Source organism: Pagrus major, chromosome 3 (assembly GCF_040436345.1).
Source record: "Pagrus major chromosome 3, Pma_NU_1.0".
In the NCBI taxonomy this organism is placed as follows: Eukaryota; Metazoa; Chordata; class Actinopteri; order Spariformes; family Sparidae; genus Pagrus; species Pagrus major.
In genome coordinates this window covers 10,374,012-10,388,976 of record NC_133217.1, presented here as the reverse complement: position 1 = coordinate 10,388,976, position 14,965 = coordinate 10,374,012, and the positions used below count along the sequence as shown (strand labels likewise).

Sequence of the window (14,965 nt, the reverse complement as noted above, 5' to 3'; positions counted from 1 at the left end):
CCCCATCATTTATAGTTGATGGCCAAATTACTTACAAAGTCACGGTCGTCCTCTCTCTTTTGTATCTCTCAACAGCAGACTCAGCTGTATCTCTCAGATTTAATGGGAAGTTTGTCTTTAGTTTCAACTCTCTTCATATGTGTTTGTAAAGGCCCTGTTTCTTCTCTTCCTGTGTGGTTTTCTGAACTGATGAACTGTGAATAGCACCTTGCAGCACCTCAAAATCAAGCATTGAGAAGCCTTTGCTATGTTTGCCACTTTCCAGAACATTTCCAGAACAGAAATCTGATCATTAGATAAACTCAGGTACAGAATTCTTGTTTCATTTTGTTGATAAACCAGAGTTAAAGGTTTCTGCTGAGAGAATTCTGGATATCTTTTTTTTTATCATTATTATAATCCATAGATGAGAAAATACTGTTCATAGCCTTGAGAAATCCATTTTCAGGATTAAAGTGATAAGATACAGAAATCAGGCAATGACTGAACCCTGTAAAAACCTTTAGAATATAGATCAGAATAATATTGGTAAGTCTGGTGCATGTAAGAGCTACTGAAATGGAGATTTCTGGCTCAGAGTGTGAGAAAAAAGAAACTTATTATGAGAAAAATGGCCTTTAAAGAAATGTCATGTTGAATTCAGACATTTATATGCAATATTGAACCTCCCCAGTCTATTATTTACATTACAATAAGTATTTGCACTTCTTTGCATGAATGTCGAGAACAGAAATCTGAAGTAAAAATAAAATTTTGGACATGTTCTTTACACTAGTCTGAAAGAAGACATTTTTATCCTGTATGCTGCTACAGTATGTCTGGTGATTACCACTGAGTTCATGTGGGGACACAGAGAGGGTGGGTAGCTGAAACAACAACAATGCTTACAGCAGCGTGTTTTTCCCCGGCAGTGCTGTGTTTCCTCCCTTCCTGTGTGGCCAGAAGTGGTTTGAGTTTTTCCTCTGCCCCTTCTGTAACTTCCTGAATAGAGAGACAACTTAAAAGGTCTGCATCTGAACACTGCAGTGCACCCTGGGGATTTATTTGGCCCAAATAGTGAACTGTACACCAGAGGTGTCTCGATGAGGTTGGGTCATTTTTAAACAAGATATCCCAACTCAAAATGTACCCTATTACTAGAGGAGAACATGAAAAGGTTTAACAGCTGAACCCAGGGTGAGAGGCATTGAATCCTGTAGGCTACTTTCACTTCATATAACTCCTGTTGTTGAGGTCAGCATTTGACATCCTCTGTCACAAATAAACATCTTTGGTTCTTTCCCTCAGATGGTATTTTCCAAGAGTGGTGGAACTCACAGCGGCCATTAAATCATAAAATATCTTCACCTACAATATATTGTATGACTGAACAATTTATGTCAGCCTGAGGTAACTGAAGCTGAAACAGTGGCAGAGAACATTCATTTTTGAGCACAAACTTGTATTTAGGCTCTAACTGATCAGTACCGTCGCCTCAATAATGTGTTAAAATGTTTACCATGCAGCCAACAGTGACCTATACTTATACAAGCTGTTAGTTTTAATAAATAAATATACATCAAAACCAGAGATTGTCTTAAATTGTTTTTATTGGAGAGCTTTGGTTCCATCAATATTTCTGCTCTTTACTCCAGAGGAAGGAACTCGTCAGTCAGTAATCCTTGTGCTTTTCCTACAAAAAAAGAACAAAAAAACAACAACATTTGAAACTGATATTGTGTGAATGTAAAGTGCTTTAATATTTGAATACTGTGCATTTTATTCAATTCTCAAACAAAACAAGCCTCCTTTGGAGAGAGTGTTGAATCACTCACCGCGCGGCGGTAGTACACAATTCCCGCTATTATCGCCACCACGATCATCAAAATACCTCCAATGACCAGTAAAGATCCCGTGGATACAAACAAGCCTTGCAATGCAAAGCTCCCAATACTCATGCTTTCCCTAGAAAAGAAAGACAAACAGTTCAGTTCTGCGCAGCATGACAATATTACATTTCATTTGTGCAATGACATTCATGTGATCACATTGCTGTGATATTATGAGTTTGCCGAATATGAATGGATGTATTCATGTATTGAATATGGTCTAATGTGCCGTGAAAACTAACATAAAGCAACTTAGGTAAGGAGTTCATCCTGAACGGGGTTGGTGGAGCCTCTTCTGTGTATAAGTGTTTTAACCTTAGTTTGACGTAAGACACACAACAATGGTTGAAGTATATAAGAAGTTTATGTGTATCATGAGATAGAAGTGGAGATGATTGGAATAGTGTTTTGAGAAAGATCATGTGTAATCTTGTGACTGTTGCAATTGAATGTATTGTTTTTGATTATTACAAATGCTGAGGAAAGACTCCCTTTCATAGCATAGTTAGCAAAGAACAACATGGAGACTAATGCTGCATTCAAGTGCTCCTCTGATGGTCCCACTTCCTGATTTCAGTGTGTTTATGTTGCATTAAGAAGGAATGTGGGAGCAACATGGACGACGTTTTGCATTTTATCGCTCACAGTGTAAACAACACATGGACAGAGGTTTTCGGTATAAGAGACAAGGAGGAGCAAAGGAGACGGATTATGTAAGCCATGAAATACATTTCACAGATATGCATGTTAACATCCATCCACCAAGCAGGGATGTGGTGCCATTTGTTGAAGCACAGCATTAAAAAGGAAATTTGAAAATCTTGTAATTAAAAACATCTTGAGCAGCACATTGACCCAGAAGAGACTGGCTCGCCTCTCATGCATATATGAAATCTTTTCCCATGGTAAGATATAGTATGTAGTCTTGACATCTCATGTCATAGTCAAGACTTTTGTATCTCAATTTAATTTTTTATCTTATAAGTTATACTTTATAACCCATACTTATGACTTCCTAAATTTTTTATCTCATAATTATGATTATTTGGCCACATTATTTCGACTTCATGTCATTTTAATGTTTTAATGTTTTTTTTATCTCATCATTTTGAATTTCTATTTCATAATTTTGACCTTCCATCTCGCAATGACTTCTATCTCATCATTTCTACCTTTTATCTCATGATTATGGCTTTTTCTCTCATTGTTATGCCCTACCATGGGAATATTATTTCATCAAGCTCGGTTGTCATCTTATCGTTTCCAACATTTTCTCCAACATTCCGAGCTGGCACCTGTTGCTTCGACTTGAGGGGGCCTTCGCGTACATTTTCCCAGTCGGGAATTAATTTTTCCGATTATCCCGACACCACGTTAACGCATTATCAGACACCGTTAACTCCAGTTCAAACAGACTTCAACACGAAAAGTATGTAGGCTATGCGGCATGGCGGTGAATTGCAGAGCAACGCGGACCCTCGACGCAGAACTTCGAATGCTCAACGACGGCGTCATGTCGACGGCGTAGGTACGGCGTCGACATGACGCAGAAGCATAAACTAAGCTTTAACCTTAACGATTATTAAATCAAAGCGTGTGCCTCACGTGAATATGGCTATTGTTTGTTTGAATATTCAATGTAAGGCAACACACACATCAATACAAGTCTTGATCACTGGATCACATATAAAAAACAGAATCCTAAGTTATTTTTAAGATAAAATTACTCACAGAACCAAAGGCATCCTTGATGTCTTATCTGTCTCTTCACAGAGAAGCAGCTTGATTGTTCAGATTCAGTGTAAAGTTTGAGTTTATACTTTCGGTTTCATGCGTTTATGTAACGGCCCCTCCTAAAGGGGTTGGCAGCATATTTCAGCAAATAGGTCATGTGTTACATACACTACTGCCATACTGCATACATACTGTATTCACCCCCTTGGATGTTTTCCCCTATGCTTTTATAAATGGAAACATGGTCAACATACAAACAATATACAAAACAAAGTCTAATGACAATTAATTAAAAATATGTAATGTAAAATAAGGGATTGCATAAGTATTCACCCCCTTTAAAGTGACTGACCAAATTCAACAGAGGTCCAGCCATTTGGTGCTAGATATCAAGGTCAATGTATTGCTTAGCCCTTAACAGTTGTATACTGTCTTACTTGAGTAAGAGCTAAAGCAAACGTGGAAACATTTGCTGACCTGCTAAATCACAAAGATGTGTTAAACCACCTGCTTACTGAGCTCATTCATGTGTAACGGAGTAGATTTGTGCTTGGTAAATTATGGCAAAAAAGGTGCAACAGTGCCATCTATAAACGCAGTGGTTGGCGTGGGAACTGCACAGAGAAAAGAGGACTTCACTGTGGTAAGATGTCCTCTTGCATGGTCCGGGATAATTAATGATTTTGTTAAAGGTATCAGATGTTCATATTTTATATTTTGCTGTGTAATGTACTCATTGAGATTTGTGCTAACTGTTTTGAGCGCTTACTGTGATTTGTTAAGCCATAAAGCTACTTTTTGGAGACTTGTAATGATGCTAAACTTGCCTAAATGCTTACCCTCGTTTCATGTGTTGTTCAGATTATCCTGAGACTGATGATAATTTTCACACGCCATTGCTGTGCTGTATCGAGAACTTTCTCACTATCTGATTAATCACAGTTAAATCTTGCAAATTACAGGACTTTTTCATATTTCGTAAGTAATCTTGTAATCCTACTTTACATCAAATAATATAAGTAAGCATGTCTACATTGTGTGTGGAGTTTTTTCAAATAGCTGTGATAATACTTCAACCTAAACTTCACTTTAAAAAAGAAAAAAAAAGAAACAATAAAAGAAGACACAGTTTATTCCAAAAATATCGATGTGCGTCTGCTTTGTAATCTGAGATGGTTTTCAGACTTGCCATTCTAGATGTGGTGCTTTTGTTATGTTTTCTTATACAAATCATGTTATATCTCACGTCAAACTAAATGCTGGGACACCACAAGGCACAATTCTTAGCCCACTGATATGTCCCCTATGCTTCCTCTCACTAAAAAGTCCTGCGTCTTTGTCACTGGATATTTTGTCAGATACAGATTCAGATATACTTTGTAATTTTCCACAACCCCTCCGTCATATTAGATATTTCCATACACGATGACTCTTGCTCAAGACAGTCGAGAGAAGAGCCACAACATCTTTTCCATCTGGAAAAGCATCCAGTGCCGTTCTTTACTCTTCTTTCAGTGAAGAAATACACTCCAGTTCTGATATAACCGATGCTAGAGCAGCATCTATGCCACACAACGTCATATCAAACCATTTATAAAATTAATGTATGGAAATGTTAAGTTCCTGCAGTTCAGGGACGCAATTTTTTTGCAACTGAGCAAAAGTTTTAGGAGGAGCTCACGATCGTTGGTGTTCCTGTACATAGAATTAGTTCAAGAACAGTGAATGTGTATGTACTAACTTTTTTTTAAAGACATTTGCAGTCCTCAACTTTTTTCCTCTTATTTGTGTCGTAGCCCCTTTTTGTCAGCAGAAGAGAAGGATTCCTCTCTGTGTTTCTTCCATTTTTTGGTATTCAGTGGGAATACTTCCTGTTTCCACTGATGATGCAAGATTGGTGTTTTGACTTTCATTTACAGTGTTAATAACCATCAATATGAAGACTCTATCTGTCTGTCTGTCAACATGCAGAAAAAGGGATTTTTGATTTTGCTATGTGGCCTTCATGAGTTCAACTTCCATGATTAAAAAAAAGCATGTCAATATCCAGGATATTCAACACTGCGTCATCGTTCTGTGAAACTTTGCCCGGAGATGATGCTGATAACTTTGCCAAAATATGACCCTAACCTGAACATGAGCTTTCCTATGACTTGCTAACCACTCAAGCACACTGTTTTCTTGTAATCACTTGGAAGAGAATTAATAGAAGAAGTGAGTACTGATGATTTCATCTTAAAACCGACTCCAGATATCACATTTTCTTTTTGTGTAAGCTTCCAAAGAAATGTGCCTCTCTTCACAAAATGGTCAGTTGTGTTTTCACAACTTTCTTTCTCTCTTCACACTTTCCTTTCACCTTTACTTGTTTCCATTTAATCCAGCATTGCAACATTTGAGACCATTAGCACAAGTGCTTTACTCCGTTTCCTTTGTGGACATGCAAAGTTTTGACACATCTGTTCCAGTTCTGATTGTGATGTGATTTGTATGATTATTGTGCGATTTTATTATTTGTCACCCTAGTAATTTATAGTTTGCCACAAAATTCCCCTCCATCAAGCCCAGACAAAGTTAACTTAATACGAACCTTAAGAGAAGTTTTACTCTTTGTACTCCATTGTAACTTCTCAGTGCACGGCAAGGGGATTTGTCTAGGATGTGTATGTATGTGTGTGTGCGTAAAGTTTGCTACTTTGCATTTTAAAAGGGGCTTTACACTAAGCAGCTTGGAGTGATGCACATTCAGATTTATTGCATGTTTTTTTTTTCTCAAGGAGTGCTGCACTAGGAAAGCACATCAAGAAACATTTTACGAACTTTTTGTCCCAAATTAAAAACATTTGTCTTTTGCTTTTGTTGTAAAAATGATAACTCCAACAAAAATGTAACAAATTGTTTGTTTTTTTTACGTGAGCGTGCATTAAAATTATGTTGTCTCGCAATTAGTGAAATAGTGATCACCTGAGTGCAGTGAATGTGTCTCAAGTGATTGTAGTATAAAGACACTTGTGTAAGAAGACAAGTTATGGAGGATAAACAGCCCAAAATCAGTGCATAAAAAATGGTGCTTTCTTTTTAAGTGTTTCCCCTGAAGCGCTGTGTTTCCCCTCTTCGTGGATGGTCTTCATAACTGATGTGTTTCAGCTCACTGGAGCGATTTAAAAACAAGCATTGAGTAGCCGGTGATCTGTTTGCAACTGTCCAGTTTTTAACAGCAGTGGAGGAAGTACTTTGACCTTTTACTTTTTTACTGTGTAAAAACAGCACAGTTTAACAACAGTCAATAGTACAAGTCTTAAGACTCTTGTTATCTTGTCTGTCCTGTTATTATCTAATGTCATGTGCACATATAAAAATGTACAGGTTTTCACACACAAAGTATTCAGTATTCAGTATTCTGTACGATATATGTATTTATTTAGATATATCTTGAGTTGTATCTCTCATACAATGCTGTTGGCTTACAGTGTGTAATTTCCATGTCATGATGGAAAAACACTGGCATGCACTGGTAACACTTTCAGTTTCAAAAATAAAACATGGAGGGATCTGTGAACAGGCAGAACATGAAAGTCCAACTAGCCAGCCTCAGTAAACCACCCTTTCACTGGACAGGACGTCACCAGCCTCGAGAGGCTATTCAGTGGTGCTCACATGAGATCAGATCAGATGACCCTGTCTGTTTGCACCTGTGTGGGTGTGAGTGATTGTGTGTTTATTCTGCTTTCAGTAATGAGTGTATCTTCATGAAACATTTCCAAGTGCTCTGCGGCAGCTACACAAAATAACAGCTATTCATTTCCGTGCCCCTCTGAGAGAAAGTTGGTAAAACTTGTCTGTTCATTAAGCACACTGAGGGGATCCGATTGCATTGATTTCTGTTTTTAATTAAATCATACATATTCATTCATTAAGATTTCTGAAAGCAAATTACATTTTGCAAGACAGTTGGTTTAGTTAAAGGGACACTATGTAGTTTTGGAGAAGAAATTCAAACTCAGTATTTCAATATTTGCAATATTAATGAGGTAATAACACAAACTCAAAATATTTATCTTTTCCATACGTGAATAAACAAGCTGTTCTCAGAGGAAAATAAGGTCCCCAGAACGCTGTTTGAAGCTAGAAAGGTGGCAGGTCCGCCACATATAAACAAAGTAAATTACAGGACAGCATGAAACTGTGTTGTCCTTTAAGGTCAGGTTGTTAATCAGTTTATTCAGTCATTAAAATGAAGAGAGTTTGTTTATTTAGTTTGTTTATTCATAGTGTACCTTTAAACAAGCTAGTCAAAATGTCATATTTTTGCAGGGAAGATAAATTTACTAAAGAAAAAGAAGAAAAGAAAAGAACAACAAAAGATCAGCACAAGATTAAACCCTGTAAATATTTTACTCCCAGAAATGCATCATGTGAACAGTAGTCGTGAAGCTCTGGTTCAGTTCAGCAGTTATGTCTTGGCTGCAGTCAGATGATCATTGTCTATTCAAACTGTCCTGAGGCACATTGTTAATGAACAGGTTATACAGTACATTCCCTTTTGAAGTGTCTTATCAGTCTGTTAAAATGTGACATCAGGTGATCCTTCATACATCACAGCTTACAGTCTAAAGTCTGCCTTATCTGTTTAATGGTGCTACCATTTAAAAAAAAAAAAGCAATCTTATCTATCAATCTCGAGGCAACAACAACAAAAAACATATTTTCATTGAAAACATACAATTAAAAATCATACTGACATTTACCAAAATATTCTGTGTAATATAATTTGATAAGTTCGCTCACTGTTTATCAGAAAATGTTGTTTTCCTCATCAATAATTAGTTTTGGTACTGTTTGGTACCATGAATAGACATCATTTACATCATTCTGTTTAGACAACCCTCTGAAATGAGACTACATTTTTAAAAAAAGATCACCATTGAAAACCACACACAGGCACGACTGTAACTTCCTGATCAGAGACACCTGCAAAGGTCTGATTCTGAACACCTCAGTGCACCCTTGGGATTTATTGAGTACTTGACTGTACTGTACTTTCATTTTGCATAATTGATGTTATTGAGGTCAGCATTTTGACATCCTCTGGCACCAAGACAAACATGTTTTGCTCTTTCTCTAAGATGATATTTTCCAAGAGGAGCGGTGGAACTCACAGCAGTCATTAAATCATAAAACATTTCCACGTCCACCTTAGTCATAAAATATACTGACATACATTATTCAGTTGTAAAATATATTTTATGACTGAACAATGTATGTCAGCCTGAGGTAAGTGAAGCTAAAACTATGACACAGAGTAAAAGTATTCTGCAAGCACAAACTTAAGTTTGTATTCAGGCTCAAATGTATGTATGTATAGCTTCAATAATACAGTTAGGTATCTGCAAACTGTTAACCCTAACCCGACACAAACATGTACTTCAAAACCACAGGTTGTTTGACATGTTTATTTTGAAGTTATGGCTTAATTAATATATGGAAAACATCTGCTGTTAATTCCTGTACTTTACTGGTACTTTTACTACTTCTTTCTCTAAGATGATATTTTCCAAGAGGAGTGGTGGAGGAAGGCACTCATCTGTCATTGTTTTTTTGGTTTGTTCTACAAAAAGAAAAGAAAAGAAAATTATGGAAGTGTAACATGCCTTAAAATTCACATTCACAATTTCATATTTGATGTTTAAATAACTGTAATTTATTGATTACTCAGACAAAGCAAGCTTCTTCTGTAGAGATTTGAATCACTTACCAGATGCTTGTAAATTAACACTCCTGCTGTTCCTACTACCGCTGCCCCTGCCACAGTTACTAAACCAGCGGTGGATATAGTCACTTTCCCAATCATTATAAGGATTTTCTTTGCAAAACATGCCACCGCTACATTTTCCCTAAAAAGGAATGAGAAACAGAATCTCTGTTATTCTTGCCATGACATTTGGTTCAAAAATATATATTCCCATCAGGATGAATTGTAACTTTAGTAGGCTCTGACTTTTCATCAGGTCATATTTCTATTCCATGTCATTATAATAATGACATTTACATTAGTCTGTTGTTTTTGTACTAAAGCAAAAGTTAGCATGCTGAGGCAGTAAACATGGCAGGCACAGTTGAACATATCCTGTCATATCATCTAAACATCTGCATGTTAACATTGTTAACAAAGCAGGTAGCCTGGCTGCAGACTCAAACACCACTGATTCAGTTCAAATGTGATGTGAAATAACATTAAAATCATATTGATGGAGGTTCTCAGTCATCCAGGTTATGGTAAATCTACTGCAACTTCATCTATTTGTCACTTTATCACCCAACATACAAACAGAACCCCATTTTTGTAGTTAAATAACTTACACAACCACAGCCATCGTTGATCTGACCTTTGACAGGCGCGTTTCAGGTACAGCCTCAATGTAAAGTTTAGTGTGTGTTTAGTTTCTCTTTCTGGTATTTATGGTGGTGTGCGTATTGATATGTGCCATAGGAACTACTTTTCATTCCTCCTGTCACAGTAAGCGTGCTGCAGCGCTATAAATTCTTAAGGCGCCGGGCACTACTTCCAGCCATGTTTATAGTGTAAACAATTTGACTTCTAGGTATCACAATGAAACTTCCCCAGTTGATTACTTACAGTTAAAAAGTAATTTTTTGTACTACAGGTTTTCTGATTTGTTTTTAAAATATGTAAATTGAGCTACTAAATGTGCATTAATCTGCATAAATGTCCAGAACATAAATCTGAAGTAAACTAAACTCCTAAATGTGTATTTTGGTCATTCCATGAGTTTGTAAGAAGACATGCTATAGAGGCAAAACAGCCCAAAAATTCAAAATTGACCAGTGGATAAAAAACGGTGCTTCATTTTAAGTGTTTCCTCTGAAGCGCTTTGTTTCCTCTCCTCTGTGTGGCTTCATAACTGATGTGTTTCAACACACTGGAGTGATTCAAAAACAAGCATTGAGTAGTTGATGATCTATTTGCCACTTATCAATTTTTAAAAGCAGCGGAGGAAGTTCTTCTTACAGCACGGTGTAACAATAGTCAATACAAGTTAAAGTCTTCAGACTCTTGTTATCCTGTCTGTCCTGTTATTATGTGATGTCATAGGCATATTCAAAAGTTTACAGGTTTTCACACACAGCAAGTAAAACTTTTCTTCTGTGCAATATATGTGTTTATTTTGATACATTTTAAGTTCGATTTTTTTGTCCAATGCTGTCAACTTACAGTACATAGTGAATAAAAAAACTATTATACTTTATATTATACTTTCAGTTTTATTCTTACTCATTCAAAAAACAAAAACAAATGGCCAACGTTGACTGAAAGTTCTATTGTTCATGATGTAACACATGTATGTCAAAAAAATGTATCGTCACTGTTCTCTGAACAGTCACACATACAAAAATGTACATACATAGTATAATCATCCTCTGATAACAGAACCTCCCATGCAGTCACTCTGTCCTTATACTGCTCCAGTGATGGTTTATAGTGAAATAACCACCACTTCACTTAAAGTGCTCTGCAAACTGTATGTGTGTTCAGTGCTCTGCTTCATTGCTTTGGTCAAACAGGTATGCTTGTGTGTATTCCACTATTACATCAGTCACATGATGTTCTTCATTCCATACAAGCTCCCGCACAATGTAATGGAACAATGCACTTCACTGGAATGAGACAAGCTTCAGTTTCGGTATCTCTATTATTCGACCTACGTTAACTTCACAGGCAGCAGTTGAACTTACATTTTTAAGTTGAAAGTGCCCAAAAGAATTGTGTGTTCATGCACACTGAAATGATTAAAACACAAGACATAACATTAAAACATACTTAAATGAAAACAATGAGTTCAAAGGTGAGGGTCAACAAAGGTTTATTAAGATGTGATTTAAAAGTTTTGCTGTGACAGTTTAAGAGGCTCTGTAGTCTGGTGGTATGGCAGCAGATACTTCTGTATCTTTTGCCAGGTGGCAGCAGGGTGAATAGACTGTGGCTGGGGTGGGCGTTGTCTTTTAGTATCCTTTGGGCTCTGCGCAGACATCTCACTGATGCTCTGTAGATGGGTACCAGTGACGTTCTGGGCAGTTTAAACACCGGCTCTAGAGCCTTCCTGTCTTGGGCTGTGCACCAACCATGCCAGTTTCGCTCTTCTGTAGAAGTCTACAAGAACTTGGCTCCAGAGATAGATTTAACCTTCTTAGGATTCCTGAGAAAGTAGTGCCTTTCTGTGCTTTTTAAACGAAGTTGGAGATGTGAAATGACCATGATCAGTTAATTCCCTTTGTAGATGCCAATTTAGGTAAAACAGTTCTGAGGTCTGAATTTAAATTACCAGCCACACTAAAAATTCCATCCAGTTGTTTTGTCATGTTGCTGTCTTTTGTATGAGTCTAATTTTATTAAACATAAAATAACTCCCCCCCAAAATGCTCTAATGGCCAGTTTTTGACCATTGTTTGTTGTTTTGTTTATATACAGAGGCAACACAACATTTTCTAGGAAGCAGCCAGTATCATTAAGAGTCAGACGTTCCACACGAAGCAGCTGAAACAGGCAGAGATGAAGGTTCGCCAGCAGAGGGAGCAGCAGGGCCAGCCACAGGTCCACACACACACACACACACACACACACTAGTCCTCCAACAAGTTGTAGCAGTGAAACATTGACGTCACTAGTTTAACTGATTCTAACCAGATCTTATACGTTAATAAGGAAATCAAAGTGTGTGTGAGCAGGTAGATAGATGTGGATTTACTCAGAAGAATGCTCTCTGTTCAGCATGAAGACACCCAAGAAAGAACAAGTCGTTCCTACCGTCACACTAGGATTCAGTCTAAAGTCGGCCCTTTGTTTAATGGTGTTCTACCCAATAAAAAAACAGCAAATATTTTTAACTAGGATTTCTCTGTTTGTTTAGGCAATAAGCAAACATGTAAAGAGAAAAAAAAGGAAATCAAACAGGCAAACCAAAGCTTATTTTTCAATCTGAGCCTCTATTGACCAATCTAAGACAAGCAACTTTTGTATGTGTTCATAATGTGTAATATGCGGCCAGCAGCAAAGTATCTGCCAACTGTTAGATAGAATAAATGTTCTAAATGTCAACACAAAAAAATGGACTTCAAAACCACAGATTGTCTGAAATTTTTGGTTTCATTTCAGATTTATGACTCCATCAATACTTCTGTAGTAGATTGGAATGATCTTGTCAGTCAGATCTTCTTTTCTTTCTTCTAAAGAAGAGATAAAAACAATATCATTTAAATTGAAATAGACAACATGGTAGTGTAACATGCTTTATCCTTAAAATTTAAAATGTAATTGTTGTGCGGTTTAATATTTCTATTACCACAATAAGTTTCGGCGATGTACGATTCCTTCACAACCACAGATAACTTAAAATTTTACATTTTTTTGTGTTGCAATCTTAAATTTTTTTGGCTCAATTTTAAAATGTTTGTGTTGTCACAATGCTCTGTTTATGCTCATGTGAGGTTTAGGCTCAAAAACCACGCAAGCGATCATTACAAAAAAGATGTGTGTATACCGTCCGTTGTATCAATATCAGAATTCTTTACACCCTAGTATCAGCATTGGTATTGGCCCCAAAAATCACGAATCGTTGGGTACAAAAATCATTGTAGAGGTGAGTTTAATGTGTGTGGGAATTTAACTTTTACTTACTTTTCTATACGCAACAAATACAGAAATCCTGACCTGAAACTGAGTGACGTGGGTAGGATAAGCAAACATGGAGGGATCTTGGAGTAGTAGTAGCAAAACAAGAGAGAGACTTCAGGAGTTCAACCAACCAACTTCAGCTACTGAACCACCCAGTCAGTTGTCTTCATTGGGCCTTACAGTGCAATGACACTATCCTTCCTCTCCTTAGCTCCACTTTCTGCTTTCCCTGTAATATCTTTACCTTAATTTCAAATATACAAGTCACTTAATTTGTTTTCTATCTTTAACAGCTGGATGTGAGTTGGTGACATGTCACAGCAGCTAGTATGCTTCTAGTTTGCTAAACATTTGAAATACGCACATAACCACTCATTGCTGCAAACTGAAATGATTAAAAACAGACATGTGCAAACATACTTGAATGCAAACAACAATGAAGAAGGCGAGGGCCATCAAAGGGTTACTGAGATATGATTAGATGCCTCATTTGAGGTCCAAAAGAGAAAGTCAGAATCTGAAAGTTGGGGTGTACTGCATAATGAAGAGCTGACAGCCTACAATGGATATTAGGCTATATTAGACATGTATTAGGCCTTGTGGATGGAGGTAGATATAGTTTGCTAAGCAGCGTCTTCTCCGCCCTGGGTGCTGCAACATTGGACCCACACCCCCTGACACACACAGGGAACGCACTGGAGAGAATTTGGACATCCTGTCCACCCCTCACTGTTCCACACAGGAACAGGATGGAAAAACCAACGTGGCCCGCCTGGGCACAACATGCACAAACTCGTGCACGCACAGAGCTTGGCGTCCACCAAGGTGTGCTATTCTTCCATTCGGGTTCTCAGTAAGATCCATCTGTTCATCCTGCACTAAAAAGAACACGTCTCTTTCGTCCCCATACGGTCTGAAAACGAACCTATCCTGCCTGTAAAAAGCCAAATAGTGGAAGTAATTCAATCACTATAGGAAGAGAGTTTAAAGATAGGATGTGTGTGCTTGTGTGTTTTTATAATGGCATATGTGTGTGATTTGTGTGTTTGTGTGTGTGTGGGGGGGGGGGATGCGGATGCAATTTTGTTCTGCTCTGTTTGGCAGTGCATCAGTGAACATTTTTCTGTTTCTCCAGCTCCCTCTCCCTGACGTTCGCCCATGTCAGTCCATCCTCTGAATCCCATCACACACACCCTCTCTCTCTCTCTCTCTCTCTCTCTCTCTCTCTCTCTCTCTCTCTTCCCCTCTTGTGGCTGTCCCTTTCTCTATCTTTCCCCCTCCCTCTCATAAAAAAATCCTCCTCTCCCTTCGTTGAGAGTGAGGATTTGAGGTAAGGCCTCGGTTTAAATTTGGTGGCATCTCTTGGAGGATAATTGATGGGGAACAGCGGGACGCCGCACACAGCAGGGGACGGGATCAATTTACTCTCGATTCAATGAGTAATGAGTGAAACTGCATTTCTTTTTTTCTTTTTTCACCAGGAACAGAGCATTTGGCCTTAATTATTTCATAATGTATTTGACATAATCTCATTTAGGAGGAGAGTCGGCAGTCAGCCCTCCATTGGCAAGTTTGTTAGCTGTTTGTGACAGTGAAAAAGGGAAAATGGATTAGTGTCACAGAGCAGTGATGATTACATTTGAAAAACAAAATGATGGCATTTAGGGCGACT

The 14,965-nt window shown here is 37.7% G+C and overlaps 1 long non-coding RNA gene across 1 annotated transcript; it reads right to left on the bottom strand.

Annotated features, from left to right (window-relative positions):
- Positions 1 to 1,571: 1,571 nt before the first annotated feature.
- LOC140993889 (uncharacterized) lies at positions 1,572 to 3,692 on the bottom strand. Its single transcript, XR_012178690.1, has 3 exons — positions 3,600 to 3,692; positions 1,815 to 1,944; positions 1,572 to 1,672 (listed from the first exon to the last, which is right to left on the bottom strand). It is a non-coding gene; the product is annotated as an uncharacterized lncRNA (long non-coding RNA).
- Positions 3,693 to 14,965: the final 11,273 nt, after the last annotated feature.